The sequence below is a fragment of the Pelodiscus sinensis genome, chromosome 1, assembly GCF_049634645.1.
Source record: "Pelodiscus sinensis isolate JC-2024 chromosome 1, ASM4963464v1, whole genome shotgun sequence".
NCBI classification, from domain to species: domain Eukaryota; kingdom Metazoa; phylum Chordata; order Testudines; family Trionychidae; genus Pelodiscus; species Pelodiscus sinensis.
In genome coordinates, this window is record NC_134711.1 from 164642961 (window position 1) to 164656752 (window position 13792).

Below are 13792 nucleotides of genomic sequence, written 5' to 3' on the forward strand. Positions count from 1 at the left end.
ATAAGTGGCTCTTTCATGTATCTCCTGTGTTTGCAGCACATGGTATGAAAACACTGTGATTTAATTATAAACCAGTCTAAGTTATTAACCAATCAGGATGTTTTTACTATGTTATGCACCAAGTGTGGATGATACTATACTCGGTCAGTCATTTTGCTGTGAGAAAATATATATTAAATCAAAGAATTCATATTATGAATAAAAACTAAAGTGATTATGATAATTACTCTCCAATCTTGACACTTTGGGATAATGTTGATTATTAATTTGGCTCCTGAACCACTGAGGGATGAGTATCACTGGTTCACAACAAAGAGTTGAAGAAAATTAATCTATTTCTTACTAGGATTTTCCTTTCAGACCCATTCTTTCCCTGCTCCACTCTTTTGCTAGTTCTTCACTCCCCCCAAAATGAGAAAGTGTGAATTGGATTGCCACTGTCTTGTAGAAATATATTTGGCAATTAAACATCAGTGAAGACTGGTGGCACAGGGAGAGTAAAGAAAAAAACAGACTTAAGCCTTTTAAGAGAAAAATTATTACAAGCCCACAAAACCTTGGAGCGTCCTCCTCAAATGGAGACATCTGCCAAAGCTCGCAGTTTTCAGAAGTTAAAGCTTCACTAAATCTGAGTCCATTTTCAAATGGAAAACAAAAGCATTCACACTCTGCCAAATTTCAAATTCCTGTCCCAAACGATAAATCTACTGCTGCTCTTCAAAAGTACAGTAGTTAAATTTTTTTTAAACATAGCCATAACTATCTATTTTTCCCAAACCTATTCTTGGAAATGGCTTCACCATTTTTGCTGAAACTTAAAAACAAAAAACCTAAACAAAACAGTCACTGAAACAAAGATGTAGTGTGAAAAATCCCGTCCAAATTAAAGTTTGCAATATTCTAAGCAACTGAAAATACAGGCTTATAACAAAAAGAGTTAAACAACCTTGGTTATAGGCATCATTATCGGTGTCACTTATAATATATGACAAGTTTAAAATCACATTGGTCCAAAAAGTTAATACCTGTGCATAAAAGCAGAATTCTGTTATTTTCAAAAATAAATTGCTTTCTGCTCTTCAAGTTACACATTATGGTTTTGGATGCCTTTTGCTATATTCTATTACAAAATCACCTTAAGATTTAATATCTCATAATCAACTTTATAAAGAGTTAATGTGAATTACTACTTGCTAAGTAGGAACCAACGAGCCCTGCAAAAACCAAAAGACAGCAACACACAAAGTAAAATAACAGTTTCTACTAAAAATACATGTAAATAAAATATCTCAAATTAATCTAAAACATTGAAACAGGTTGTGACAAAACTTTGGCTTTTTTGTTTTGATTTTTGTTTACATATGACATGTAATATTACATATCACATGAAACATTGTTGATCAGTTATCCTTATATTCATTACATCCAGAGAAAACCAAATTAAGACATTTAAGATGATATTTTGGCTTTGCATTGTATACAAAAGTTAGCTGTGTATCTGAGTAAGCTGGATTTGACAAAAGCTTACCAACAATTATAGTAAAACTAGGAAGTTTAATAACTACAACTAGCTCATTGCCACCAAATTACCAATACAAGAAATAGTAATGGATTGTCACAAACCAACCTCAAATGTGTGCATTTCAGCCTTATAACTCTTTCTTCTTCTATTGTCATCTTGATTCATAGGAGAGCTGCATGAGGGACGCTAGATCACGTATGTTTTTTAATAGCTGTCCATCAGAGATGTGTTGGCAGTTTTGCATAAACTATGCCCACCCCATCTTAATTCAAATTAAAATACATTACCTCTATACAGTGATTATAGAAGCTACTGCTTGCTCGGAACCAAAGATCTGCCTGCAACTCCTGAATTTTGCAACCCTAGTTGGCAGAACAATATGCTGCTAAAGTAACACTAAACTAAGATCAACTGAAATCTTAGCTATTAAAATGAAATAGCATGTCATTATACTCTACTGACTGCAATGCATCCTAAATTTTACTTGTATATTGCTCATAAAAGAAGACAATGGTCCAATTACTTAAAAATGCTCAAGACTGCAGAGTAATTATCATAACCCTTTTAGAGTTTTTATTCTATACAGATAATAAATGAGTTTGTAGGAAATGGGGCGTAATTAGCAATTGGTAGACTAACTTTTTCATTTATTTAACTAAATGGTGCTGCAACAATCTTTGATTTCATGCATTCATGTTATCTTCAATATAAATAAATTACAAATAATGGAAGTTAAATCTGGCATTTAATATATGTAGTATTGCATACAATGTTACCAACCTAGAAAATGTTTAAGTCCAATTTTGAGACATAGCTTCATTAAAGTGAAATGCAGAAACATCACAGTTTTTAGTTTATATTATCTTTCAATAATGCTAGCATTGACAAAAAAAGTTAGACTCGGGAAATTCAGAATTTAGATTATACATCAACAGCAAATCACAGTGAAATAACTGTAAGTCAAATTTGGGAAAACCTCCAAAATGCTTTGAAAAATTACCTGAACTCTGCTTCAATAGCATCAAAACCCCCAAACTCATACTTGAAACAAAAACAAAAAGAAAAACCAGCATTGAAGAACTATATGAAGAACTGGACTACCTGCGGAGTAGTTGCAGTACACTTATTTCCAGATACACTCCGTTGTTGATTCATTTTCTACACATGCATCCAAAGTACTATCTTTATATGTTCAGTGACTGTAGACATGGAGAAAGCCTCTTTAAAATTCAAAGTTAGCATGCATTCTACTTCTCTTTAAGGCATTACACAGTAAGTTTAAATGCAAAACTATCACATTCTAAATTAACAAATTATACATCTGTGTAACAAATGAAACCTTTTAATGTGTCATGTCATTGATGCCATTTTTCAAAATTCCAGACCTGCATACCTCAATGGAGGACTAACTCATATTTTAAGATACAAATGGATGGCAGTGTCATTCTTTGGATATAACATGTTAGAATTTGTAAGGCTATGTCTAGACTGCATTGCTTTTCGATGAGGCATAAGGGATGTGTTGAAAGAGTGCTTTTTTCCAAAATTTGGCACTATGTTAACGTTCCATATGTCAGAAAAGCCCCTTTCAAGAGTAAATTGGAAAAGATACATAATTTGCGCACTGCAAATTGCGCGTCTTTTTCTGATTTAACTCTGCAGTCTAGACATAGCCTAAATGTCCACAAATGAAGAGTGTGAACTTTACTGTGCTGCTACTTTCAAACAGAAAACTATTTCAAGAAACCATTCATGAATTAGAGCATGCATAAAATTAAGACAATATCATAATGGTCTTAACAGACTTCTCACAATTAAAGGTGTCCAAACACAAACTTCCTTAGCCAAAGTGCAGAAACAGGGTTATGCAATGCAAATGTGACACAAAGTCTATGTGGAAGTAGAACCTCAGAACTGGTTTCTTGGGTTTGTTTGAACACGGATGTTCTTGAAAAGTGATGAACATTTAAAAATTAAGGTTCACCTAATTTAACTGTGAATTATAAGAAAGTGTATGCAAATTTCCTGCATTTTTATAGCCATTCTGAAGGGGCTGGGAAGATGTCTCTCCACCCACCCCTCCTTCCAGCTACTTTTCTTTGGTATCTTTAGGAACAGACCTTCACTCTTGCACATCTCTGAAGACCTGCAAGAAGGAAATCCTTCCCCTGAAGATGCTAGTATGTACACAGATTAAGAAATCCTTTCCTGTGGATACTGTATTATGAAGTCTGTTTATTTAAATTGCCTAGTAGGCATGTCAATATGTAGCCAGGACTTATCTATCGATTAATCTTGTTGATTACATGCATTACTCACCCTGCCTTGCTGCCTCCGTATCAGCATGAGGTGCTGGTTTTCAAGCAGGTTCCCTGTGCATGCTGGCTCCGCAGACCTGCCTGCCCCTGCCCCCTTGCTGTCTCCTACAAAGATGAGAGGGGCAGAGGCAGGAGCTGGTGGTGGGGGGAGCCAGCTAAAAAAATTGTTCCCCCCAGCACCAGCTCTGTGGTGCTGCCTGCCTATACCCCCTCTCCTCCTAGACAGCAGCATGGGAGAGGAGGCAGGGGAGGCTGCCACAAAGCAATCTCTGTCAGCAGCAGCAGCCCCTGTCTCTGGGGCGTATGAGCTCCCCGCAGACAAACCTACAGAGCAGCCTCTGTCTGCAGAAGGCCTAGGTTTGCCACCGACAAGATATTGCTACAGACCAGCCTCTGTCCATGGGGAGCTCAGAACCCCACAGACAGAGGCTGCTGCCACCCCATGCTTCTGCCTCTGATACAGAGGCAACAGTGCAGGGTGCTCACCGGGAGTGGGGCCAGGATGCATTGGCTGCTGGTCCCACCCGGGAACCACTGAATAGTTCTGTAACCGCTAAGATTTCCTGATTATGTGACTATTCAATTATACAATATCTAACATCCCTATTGTCAAGGGAGGTTGTGCAACCTCCAACACTGAAGATTTTTAAGTGCTGGTTGGAGAAACACCTGTCAGGGATGTTCTAGATGGTGGCTGGTCGTGCCATAAATACAGGGGACTGGACTTTATGACCTCTTGAGGTTCCTTCCAGTCCTATGATTTGGAGAAGGGAAGAAAAGAAATTGTAAGGGAGCAGCACGTAAGAGTACAGAATCTTTTCTTCCAATTTTTCCCCTCTTGTTTCTAAGGCCAACAAGCCAGCATTCCCTTTAGTCTGTGAAATCAAAAAGCAATTTTTTTCCCACAGGAAAGCATAGGTACCCAGACTATTTAAACAATATCAGAGCTGATCCACCATTATATTTAAAATCTTAATAATTGATAATGAACACCTTTTTGGGATGGCAGTTCCAAGTAGCAACAAAACAGACTTTTTGAACATTGGTGAATTCTTCTATTTTTAGGAAGAAAAAACTGAACACCATGTTGTCCATTTTAATTCAAATTTGGATATTTTACACGTATATACACATAACACACACACTCAATTCTCAGATCCACATATAAGCTATCTTTTGAGGTGAATATTTCTTTATTTGTGATTTATATGTGCAGACATACAATTTAGGTATACAATAAAAAATGAGTTACAAACTTAATGGTGGAGAGGTTACCACTACCTTAATAGCAATGTTACTTCTCTTTTCAGTAGTCCAAGCACATGTTCAGTGAAAGGATAAGTCAGTGTAGTTCCCTCTAGTCGGTCATGTCTGTAAATTAAATGATTTATTCCCATAACAAGTAGGCCGTCTTAGGGTTTATCCAACTTGTTCAATGTTTGGAAACACTCACTGAGAGATGTGAACACCAGTCATAGGGTTACTTCATTATAATGAGACTTGCTGCTCTGTATTGCTCTCTTTTTCTATTCTTTTCCTCTTGCAGTGAATATTTTGTCTGTTTATCTTTGAGAGACGTTTGCAAGAAAAGATACTCACAAGCAATGCATGAGATTAATTGGAGTGCTGGAGTGAAAATACTTGCAGAGCAGAATGTCTACTTCCCATTTGATAGGCCAATTAGAGAATGCATTTTTACCTGCTTTTAAAAGAATTCTCCAGCTTTTTAACCTTTTTAAAAATTGCTCTAATAATCATTGGAGCACGGTAGGTGTGTTTAGTGCTTTCACAAGTGTGAAAAAGGCAGAGGTCTAAAACAATTATAGAATGGAAATGAAACATGATACAGAGAGGGAGGGCAACAGGGGCTGACAGAAGACAAATAAAGGAGGTTATAAAACATGAAAATAATGCAGTTTGGCTTTGTATTGTGGCAAAGCTCCGGCCTAGCCAGGAGAGGGGCAAAGTGAGTGAGTATTGAGGACAGATTTGAAGAGGGAAGATGCTTGGTGCACTTCAAGAATATGACTGTTCCAGAGATCAGGGCACAAAAAAGAAAAAGAAAATCGGTGAATGCAAAGGCTAAGACAAAGGCAAATGCCCAATTGTGTAGTCTCACCAATTAGGGTGAACAGTTTAAATATGATATGGAATGAGACAAGGAACTCTCAAAGATAAACAGACAAAATATTCACTGCAAGAGGAAAAGAATAGAAAAAGAGAGCAATACAGAGCAGCAAGTCTCATTATAATGAAGTAACCCTATGACTGGTGTTCAAAAGTGACAAAAGTCTTTGAGGAAATGGTTGATGGAGTCAGAGCAATATCAGAATTGGCATATGTCTATGCAGCATTCTGAAGCCTGCAGGCAGGAAGCCTCCCAGCCCTGGTTTACATGCTTATGTCTCTAAAAACAGTTCAGTGGACAGTGCTTTGAAGTTGCTGTTTGGATTGGAGCAAATCTGAAGTGTTGTCTACACAGCTATATTTAGAGAATTAGCCTGAGTCCTGCAAACTCAACTCTCTTGACTGGAAAAGTTACTCCTATGGGCTCCAAAATGCTAAGCAGACATATCCTAAAGAGCTAACTGCTCTATGCTGGAGAGACTGAAGATAACAGGGAAACTGGAAAGGAAAAGATAATACAGGTAGTACTACAGCAAGAAATAACCACGTGTGAACTACAGTTGATTTTGGAAGGTACTGTACACTTTTCTGTTGGAAAATGTGTTAATTATAAGAAAACTTTTAATGGACACCTGAGAGGCAGGCAGAAAAGCAGCTGTGTCAGCCAGTAACCATTGTTTTCTGCCAGCTTGGACACTCCAACTCCCAGGGCAGCTGCATTCCGGGGGTCTCTAGTTTCTTGGCCAGTCAGCTCACTGGGAGGCAGCTGCCCAGGAAGCTGAGGAACTGATTTCCTGAACAGCTGCCTCCCTCTGCTGCCTGGTTCCATAATATGATGGCTGCCTGGTGAGTAGGGCAGCCTGAGAAGCATCTGGGAGCAAGCTGAGAGAATATGGCTCACACATTGATGTGATTGTTCTTTCTAGCTTCAAGTGCTGTCTACTTCAGAAGAAAAATAGAGGCTCAAGTTAATCCAGGTTTACTGCCCAGGAGAAAGCTTCCAAATCACTAGGACTAGCTCTTTCTACTACGTATATTGTATTTGCTGATGATCACTGTATTTTGTTCATGATGATTAGTAACTCAAGTTAACTTTGAACATCATAACATTATCTTGTAAGATCATAAAATTCTTGATGTACAGTAACTCCACTTGTCTCATTTAATCTAATGTATACATACAGTGAATCACATATTATCTAGTGATAATAAGTAAAAACCCACAGTAATTTGTAAATTACTTAAAAGCATTGCTCTGTTAGGGGATTTCCAAGTAAAATATAATGGACTTGTTTACAATGGAATTTTCACTACTGTCTGACGTAGTGGAGCCCCTATTTCAGCTTTGCAGATATGAAAGCCGTGTTTGGAGATTATGCTCCTGAGCATGGCATAGAGTGAATCCTCTAATAAGTGTAGGGATGCCATGCTTTCTTGATACCCAAACTTTGGTTTCTGGTGGTACACACACTGCTGGAGCAGAAATAAGAAATCCGGGACAGGGCAGTCCCAGGCTACAGCCAGAGTAGTAGAAAGTTTTTTGCCTTATTCTGATCATATTTCCTGTTGATAACAAAGAGTTGATCTTGATATTGGTCTATTTGTCAGTATGAGTTCTGGCCTCAGTATCATTTTCATTGTCTTGTTCACATTGGGGAATCTTCCATCATATTTAAACTTCTGTCATATTTGATATTACAAAATTGAGCATGAACCAAGTCTTTAGTGATGGTGGCAGCCACAGGTGATTTGTCCAGGTAACTTGATTATGACAGACATGTTCCGTTCTCAACTCCAGATATAGTAATGGAGCTTTTTATTTAAACTTTCCAAGTAGAAAATATTATTTTTAAGTCGAATGTCATGAATTTGGTAGTTTGTTCTGCATACTGGTGCTTAACAACAAACATTTGGTCATAGGTAACAAAAAATTCTCAATAAAGTAAAGGAAAGAGAAAGCACAAACTCTGCTGCCTAGAGTCCATCACCATAATTGAGGTATAATACATCTTACCAGAACATATACTTCTAATACAGCAAAATAATATATGAAAATGTAGAAATGACAAATAGCTACAGTTATTACAAGTATTAGAATTACTGCCGGAGACAAATGTTTGAGTGAATAAAAGAACGGCCATCCTGAATCAGACCAAAGGTCCATCTAGCCCAGTATCCTATCTTTTGACAGTGTCCAATGCCAGATGTCCCAGAGGAAGTGAACAGAACAGATAATCATAAAGTGATCCCTCTCCTGTCATCCATTTCCAAAATCTGAAAGAGGCTCGAGACACCATTCCTACCCATCCTGGCTAATAAGTATTGATGGACTTCGAATTTATGAATTTCCATGAATTTATCTAGTATTTTTTTAAACCCTATTAAAGTCCCGGTCTTCACAACATCCTCTGGCAAGGTGTTCCAGAGGTTGACTGTGCACCGTGTGAAGAAAAACTTCCTTTTGTTTGTTTTAAACTTGCTAGCTATTAATTTCATTTGGTGACCTGAGTTCATATGTTGTGGGAACAAGTAAATAACTTCTCCTTATTCACTTTTTTCCATACCTGATGTGATTTTATAGACCTCTATTATATCCCCCCTTAATCTCCTCTTTTCTAAAATAAAAAGTCCCAGTCTCTTTAATCTCTCTTCATATGGAACCCATTCCAAACCCCTAATAATTTTTGTTGCCCTTTTCTGAACCTTTTCCAATGCCAATGTATATTTTTTGAGTTGAAGTAACCACATCTGTACATAGTATTCAAGATGTCAGCGTACCATGGGTTTGTGCAGAGGCAATAAGATATTCTCTGTCTTATTCTCTTCCCCTTTTTTAATGATTCTGAGCATTCTCTTTGCTTTTGACTGCTGCTGCACATTGAGTGTTTTCACAGGACTTATCCGCTATGACTCTAAGATCTCTCTCTTGAATGGTAATAGCTAAATTAGTCCCCATATTTTGTATGTATAGCTGGGATTATTTTTTCTAATGTGCATTTATTAGCATTAAAATTCATTTGCCATTTTGTTGCCCAATCACCTAGTTTTGTAAAAAAAACCCAACTTATTTTCCCTTTGCACTGCTGTCTAAAAAACTTTCATTTCATGTACACCTTCCAGTTGGAATGTTTGCTTGGCATGTGTTATTAATAATAAAAGAAAAATTAAAGTAGCACCTATATGTCTTCTGCAAAGCAGCACAGACCCATTTCATAGTTAAATTCATTGACTTTATCTAAAACTAAATTCCTTTATTTCCAGGGGAAAAAAATTAAACAAAGATATTAACTACAGATATTAATTATAACAAACTGCAATTAGTTTCCATATAACTATATTTATTTAAACTACCATCAACCGACACCAGGACACTATTACCTCATCTTCCTCTGCATTGGGAGATGACTCTTCTACACAATTTTAAGTCTAGGTTGTCCCAATTAAAGGCATCACAGTGCCTTGGTTTGTTTGTATAATTAATATGTATAAACACTTTGCTTTACCCTTAATCTCTAATTATGATAAACTACACATTTTCATTTTTAGGCAAGCTTCTGCTCTAAGCTGTCTAAATCTCTTCTGAGTTATGAAGATAACTTTGGAAAATTGAGGGAATTAGTGGATAGGGTCCCACTGAGAGACATGTTAACAGTAAAATATAGAATAGGGAGGGTAGGCAAGTCTGAGAAACTTGAAAAAAACCCAGAAAGATAAATTTAGTAGAGAGAGAGAAAAAAATAAGACAAACAGGGCAAAAATCATATATGGGTAAAAATTAAATACCGAGACTGCTGTGAGTGAGATCACGCTTCCCTTTCCACGGCTCCGTGCATGGAGACAACCTTCCACATATAGAAGGGGCCTCAGTGGCCTCATTTCTCCATTTTGATCTGGTGGCATCATTTTCCCATAATCCAGGAACGGTGCATAGACTGGGAGCAGAGCCATCCCATCCATAGGATGGTTCAGGGTGGTTGCCCCAGGCCCACAGCACCTGCCTCAACTGTCCTATGGATGGGAGGTACCTGTGGCAGCAGCAGGGATTTTCCCCTTCCCCACACTCACCATGGTGGCAGCGGGATCCGGAGCGGTCTTGCTGCCTGCTCCACTATGACGCACAACCTCTCCCAGTTGGCTGAGCCCTGCTTCTCCACAGCAGCAGGAAGCAAAATACCCCAGACCTAAAGTACCCCAAGCTCCATGAGCCCCTGGGACAGTCAGGAAAGTGGAAAGGTTGGGGGTTGCCTACTGGTCTCTCTCCAGCTCCAATGAGCTTACCTAGAAATATTAACACAGCCCTAGTAGTTGTATTGTCTTGTACACGTAACCATCAATCTCACCCTGCAGTCCTAGAGGCTGCTGTGACAAACTCATGGGTAGCTTGGCTTCAGTGAAATCGCACTGCTAATGGGGTGCTGCTGGTGTTCAGAGCAGAGTGGAAGCAACGTAGGGTATTTGCATGTTTTCTTGTGAGCTTGATGGATTCCGATTGTCTCAGCTATTGCTGCTCTGACTAGACAGTACAGGGGAAATCTGTGAGGGCTTCCTTGTGGAAACTCCCTTCTCATGTGGCTTTGGTCCATCCCTATAAATTTGGCATTGTATGTATAAGAAATGAAAGATGGGCAAGACAGAATGCATGACTCCCTGATGGTTTGTAAGCCACAATAAAGGTGTGACAGAGTGCTAGGTAAAAAAGCCAGAATCAACACTTATCATAGCAGTTCCAGTAAAGCAAAATAGACTGGAGCTGACAATGCAAGGCTGTGCCTAATTTGTAGATGGGGCAAGGCAGAAAGGCTATATAAGCCATTAGCCAGAGCCTGCCAAGAAGCCCATGAAGGCAATGAGAAGGAGAGAAAGATATACTGTCCCTTGCTTGGGAAAGGACAACTATCTTCATGTTGCTATCTTTGCTACAAGAGAAGATGTGAAGAGAAAAAAAAGGTTATTTATCTTCTGTAACTGTTGTTCTTCAAGATGTGCTGCTCATGTCTATTCCAATAGGTGGGTGCTCTCCATAGGCACGATCATTGGAAGACATCTTTTCCTCTTGCGGTACCTGTTGAGGTGGCTGTGGAGCCCTGTATATAGGGCTCAGCCAGCCCTTCACACTCTCAGGGTATGTCTACACTACCCTCCTAGTTCGAACTAGGAGGGTAATGTAGGCATACCGCACTTGCAAATGAAGCCCGGGATTTGAATTTCCCGGGCTTCATTTGCATAAGTGGGGAGCCGCCATTTTTAAAACCCCGCTGGTTCGAACCCCGTGCAGCGCGGCTACACGGGGCTCGAACTAGGTAGTTCGGACTAGGCTTCCTATTCCGAACTACCGGTACACCTCGTTCCACGTGGATCCTATGGAGGTAAAGAGTAGAGGGCCGGGTAAGCCCTATATTCTGCATGATGCAAGCACCACTTTGGGAAGCTCCATAGTTGTCCCTACCAGTACCGCAAAGGGGGGGAAATGTCTTCTGATGATTGTGCATGCAGTGCGTGCACACCTTTTGGAACGGACATGAAGAACCAAAGAGTACTATGAATCTATTTAGGAATACACAAAGAGAAAATAAGTCCTCTAGTCAATAAGACAATCTGACTGCAAGATACCAAAACTCCTTGTCATCAGTTTTCAAACAGCAAGGAAGACTGGTAAAAATGCCTGATTTGGGGAAGTTCCTGTTTCATTAGATCCAGAAGAGTTGATCAGCAAGAAGCAATGATCAAAAGAGGAGACAAGTGCTGCCCAAATTGATCTGCGTAAACTAATTATTCTAAACCTGATAAAATAATTAATCCCAACCTCTCATTTACAGCTGCAGCTTTATAACTCTGGTATGTTACAGGTTATTAATAGCAAGCATCATTGCATCCTCTGTCATACAACTTTCAATGTTACTGAGTTGTAGGAAGCCAAATTACTGTCTCTAGTTCTAATGCTAGATTTGCATGAATGCAATTAGGGAAGCTCCAGTATTCATAACAGACATTGTCAGCAATGTTAAATGAGATAAGATTCATAATGTGCTGTCACACACAGCAGAATGGCATCTTGATAATGATGATTTTAAAGACTGCCATCAAGCGTAGCATGGTAATCAGGTTAACAGGTGCATGCTACTGAAAGTGAAAGTCACGAGGCAGCTGATCATGAAACATTCGTACTTAGAGACATATTAAATTGTCACAGCTAATGTTAAAATAACCATGATGTAAGAGACAAAAAGGGTCAAATTCTCCCAAATTATCACTTCAATACTTCTGGCAAAATAAAGAGACCGCTCAGATTTCAATAGTTGCTAGGTTTTGGAAAACTGTCACTCCATCAAAGAGAGACATTAGCATTTTGTGTATCCAGCCAACAACTAATAAACCATTACTTACAGGATTTAAATGGGAAATATTTTTTGGAATCAGCATAAGTAGAGTTTTGGGTGAGTTTTTTTTTTGTTTTCTTAAACATAATAATACTCCTCAGTGGAGCCTCAGAGGTCCAAAGAGCCTGTCATTACTGGTTTCACTAATCTTAGGTAAACAAACGATGAACTTCAGCAGCATGAACAGTATTAATCCATTGGGTGTTTTGATCAATTATAGTTTAACAATGGAGCCAGAAAATAACTAATTACAAAATGTTTAGAGAAGTATTCATTATAAATGTGTTAACTGCCAAACTACCTTAAGGTAATTTGGCACTTGAAGTGAATCATGCTGTTGGCTAGCTTGCAAACACCAGAGTAACAATATATTTGTTCCACTTAAATTGCTCATAAGGAGGAGATGGACTTCATATTTCTCATTTCAATGACTCTTTTACAGTCTGAGACTCACAAAGTGCTTCCTTATTTTGCAGTGGTGCTGAAAAAAGTTGCTCATGTATAAAAGCGAGGGAAAAAAGGGATTGCCACAGGTGTTGCAATGGAGTTAATAAACTCATCTGACCTTTGAGACGTGGGTTCACATACAGACTGTAGGAGTCATTTTCCAGCAGTTACCTCACACAGTGGTGTCTGAAGTAACAGATTTTAATAGTAGGTATCTGTGGTTATGGTGTGATGATAGATGCCAAATGCTGATTCTTGTAATAGACTCTGCTGTATTTTTGTTGAATCAGTATTTCACACTTAATATTAAGGCTTTTATTCTTTTGACATGAAGCATCAAGACAAATCGGGCAAAACAAAACAATCATAATTATGTGAGAACCACACTACTAATTATTACAATAATTATTATGAACTTATGCTACTAGACAATTTTAGGGCTGATTTTAAAACAGGCCTCATTCTCTGGAGCAGTTCTCTAGGACCTTCAGATTACATTGGGAGTTGAGAATGCTCAGCATCAGATTGTAATTTTTAAGAGAAATCTTTAGTATTCAGTCTTGAATGGTTTACAAAATAAATAGCAATTGACTTGTACTTCTTGGCTATGTTTACACATAACCTAGACACTTAGCCTATGTCTACACAGCAGTGTTATTTCAGAATAACTAGTGTTATTCTGAAAAAACATAGTCCACATCTACACAGCAAGCATTTATTTTGACATAATGTCAAAATAATGGTGACCTGGAGGATTTCTTACTCTGACTCCTGTAACCCTTACTTTATGAGGAGTAAGGGAAGTCAGGGGAAGAGTGTTCTAACAGATTTCCTGCCGTGGAGACAGTACCAAAAGCCGAAATAAGCTGTTTCAACTTAAGCTATGCAATTGATCTCGGCTTTAGCTCTGCTGCGTAGACATGCCCTTACAGACAGTTCTATCTAAATACCATGTTTTAGGAATACAATTATGCGTAAAACAGTTCCCTGTATTCTCTCAA

The 13792-nt window shown here is 38.5% G+C and overlaps 1 protein-coding gene across 6 annotated transcripts in view; it reads right to left on the reverse strand.

Annotated features, from left to right (window-relative positions):
- The window catches only part of CADM2 (cell adhesion molecule 2), a 1012793-nt gene that overhangs the window by 74931 nt on the left and 924070 nt on the right, over positions 1–13792 (reverse strand). The window lies entirely within an intron of this gene.